Source organism: Salvia miltiorrhiza, chromosome 8, assembly GCF_028751815.1.
Source record: "Salvia miltiorrhiza cultivar Shanhuang (shh) chromosome 8, IMPLAD_Smil_shh, whole genome shotgun sequence".
Lineage (NCBI taxonomy): Eukaryota > Viridiplantae > Streptophyta > Magnoliopsida > Lamiales > Lamiaceae > Salvia > Salvia miltiorrhiza.
Window position 1 is genome coordinate 19,198,724 of NC_080394.1, and position 3,404 is coordinate 19,202,127.

Sequence of the window (3,404 nt, forward strand, 5' to 3'; positions counted from 1 at the left end):
GACATTTCGTTTGGGACAACCCAAAAAGGAAAACATGACATTTCGTTTGGGACGGAGGGAGTAGTATATTATAAATTGAAGGTTCAAATGGTTTGATTAATATATAGCATTACTTAATTACTAGTGTGTGTTTTTAATAAAAAGAAAAACCCCACGTACGTAGAGCAAAGTAATTAATCATCTCTACCATTAAAATCTTGAAAAAGGCACAATACCCAAAATGCTGTTTCCTTCCACCTGTGCCAATTAGTCTGATGATGGGACCAGAAATCCCTTTCATATTAATCACTTGTTTGAGTCTCATCACAATCACAAATAATGCAGTCGCCCATATATATTCATTCATGATTCATATATATGAAGTCATGTTTTAACAGACATAGAATTGAGGAAGAGAAAATAATCCTCATCAGAAATGGGGTTGTTGACCCTCTTGAAAGTGGCCTCAATGCCCATTCTGCAGCTGCTTATCATAAGTATGCTCGGAGCTTTCATGGCAACTGACTATCTCAACCTTCTCCCACCTGATGCAAGAAAGTTCATGAACAAAGTAAGTTGATTCTTGGCATTTCAAATTCTTTTAATGAGTTGGTGTTAACTATATAATTAGTGGTATGCAGATTGTGTTCGTGGCCTTCACTCCATCACTCGTGTTTGGAAGCCTCGCAAATACTGTCAACTTCCAAGACATCATCTCATGGTATAGTAATTACTAAACCTTAATTTCATTTGATGCACTCTAATTTGAATTTAATGTAGGTGGTTTATGACTGTCAACATTGGGTTAACTTTCTTGTTTGGAGCGAGTTTGGGATGGATAGTGGTGAAAATACTTAGACCACAGCCATATATACAAAATCTCATCCTAGCCATTTGTTCAGCAGGTAATTATTATAAATATCATCCAGCTATATATTGCCTGCATTTTGTCGGAATTAATTAGCTTCACACACATATATATATATATATATATAATAATTTGATGATGGATGGAGTAGGAAATTTGGGCAACATTTTGTTGATCATAATCCCTGCAATCTGCAAGGAGAAGGGCAGTCCATTTGGAGATGCAAATGCTTGCTCCACAATAGGACTTTCCTATGTTTCTTACTCTATGGCGGTAATTAATTATCTAGCTAGCTAGTGACACACACACACATTCTCTCTCTCTCTCTCTCTCATATATATATATATATATATATATATATATATATAATGAACATTAATTAATAAGTGCAGGTTGGTGCCTTCTACGTGTGGACTTTTGCATTTCACTTGATACGTGGCGCCGATGTGAAATACAGAGCAGCTCTTCAACTTATTAATCATGAGGATCACCCAAACAAGGATTTAGAGGCAGATGACATTCACAAGTCTCTTCTTCTTCAAACCGTGAGTTTAAATCCTACTCATTTTAAAGAAAATTCTTATTCTTGTGAAATGATGATGATGAACAATGTTTAAAGATTGAGGTGAAGCATAGTTGGAGGTCATGGGGTGGAATTGTGCATCAACTAGGAGAGGAGCTATTGTCTCCTCCCGTCGTTGCTGCTGTGAGTAACATCTATATCAATAATTCCACATGCAGATGAGATGCAGGAATATTGAAATCGGTGATATCGTCGATTTCAGATATTGGGATTCATATTTGGGGCAGTGGCATGGCTCCGAAACATTATCATCGGTGAAAACGCGGCACTCGGAGTCATCTACGACTCTATATCATTGCTCGGGTACCTCTATTTAATGCAACCTACCTACTCCACACATAATTTATACTACTCCACTTGTGTTTTTGTAGGGATGGAACCATTCCTTGCATCACCCTCATACTCGGAGGCAACCTCACACAAGGTACATTACATACTCTCTCTTCAACTAACCTTGTTCAATTTCTAATTTAAATGTGAATGTAGGGCTGCGCAAGGCCAAGCTGAGCCCGCTGCTCATAGTGGCGGTGATCGTTGTGAAATACGTGATGCTTCCTATTATTGGGATAGGCGTTGTGCTCACAGCCGCGCATTTAGGGTTGGTGCCTAGGGATCCGCTGTTTCGGTTCGTGCTGATGATTCAGTTCAGCTCTTCCACCTGCAATGAACATTGGTATGTTTGATATTGATTGAGGGAAGGATGAGATGAGATGATGATATGTATGTATGGTTGGTAATGGTAGGTACAATGACGCAGCTGTTTGATGTGGCCCAAGAAGAGTGCTCGGTTCTGTTTCTGTGGACTTATCTGGCTGCAGCCATTGCTCTGACCTGCTGGTCCACCGTCTTCATGTGGATCTTGACCTAAACCCTCAAACAAATCCAAACCTAATTAAGGCGATAAGCCATATATATCTTTACTTGGTGTGGGTTTCGAGTTTGCATTTTTGATCGTGTGCTCTATAAGCTATTTTCTACTATTGAATCAAGGGAAGTTCTAATGTGATCAGATGGCAGGCCATGTTTTGATAACCTCACAATTTTTATTTATTTGGGCTGGCCTCTATTAGATTAATTTATCAATGGATGGGCCACTGTTTTCTCTTTATAGCTCCTTATTTTTTAAAATAATATTAATGTTAATAAATATATTCTTTTATCATTATGATCCTAATTTAAATAATTTAACTCATAAAATTGTGACACCTAAATTTTAAGAGGATAAAAGAAATGCAAAAATAGCGGACAGCATGAAAACACAACCACTATAAGAAAACTGGTCGAACACCGACGGACTATTTTCCGTCGGTATCTACCGACGGATCACCGACGGACCGTCATCCGGCAACATCGCCGGAGCCGGCATCTATTTCCGATGAAAATACCGACTGGACTACTGACGGAATCACGACCGACGGACAATATCCGTCGGTAAATTGGGTATTTTCGATTTTAATAATTATTTTTATTTTTTACCGACGGAATACCGACGGAATCTCTACCGACGGATTAAACTCCGTCGGAAAATTGGGTAATTTCGAATTCAATAAATATTACTCCCTCCGTCCGCCAAAAGTATTCCACAATTACTATATTTGGTGTCCGCAAAAAGTATTCCACTTTCCTTTTTAAGTCATGGTCTCACCATCCACCTTTATATTTTATCCTTACAAACACTATTTATTTACAAAAAACTCACCCCAAATTCAATCTCAACCACACATCTCATAAAGTGGTGGGACCCTTTCTGCACTACATCAACATCATCTCCAATTTTATTAAACTCCGTGCCCAGCCAAAGTGGAATACTTTTGGCGGACGGAGGGAGTATTATTTTTATTTTTATTGTTTTTTTTTATTTTTTTATTTATTTTATTTATTTTTAATTATTTTAAAAATTATTACCGACGGATAAAGTCCGTCGGTAAATTATTTTTTTATTATTTTATTATTTTTATTTTTTATTTCTTATTT

General features: G+C 37.4%; 1 pseudogene; it reads left to right on the forward strand.

The window, feature by feature from the left end:
* Positions 1-227: 227 nt before the first annotated feature.
* Positions 228-2,538, forward strand: LOC131001613 (protein PIN-LIKES 7-like; annotated as a pseudogene).
* The last annotated feature ends 866 nt before the right edge of the window (positions 2,539-3,404 follow it).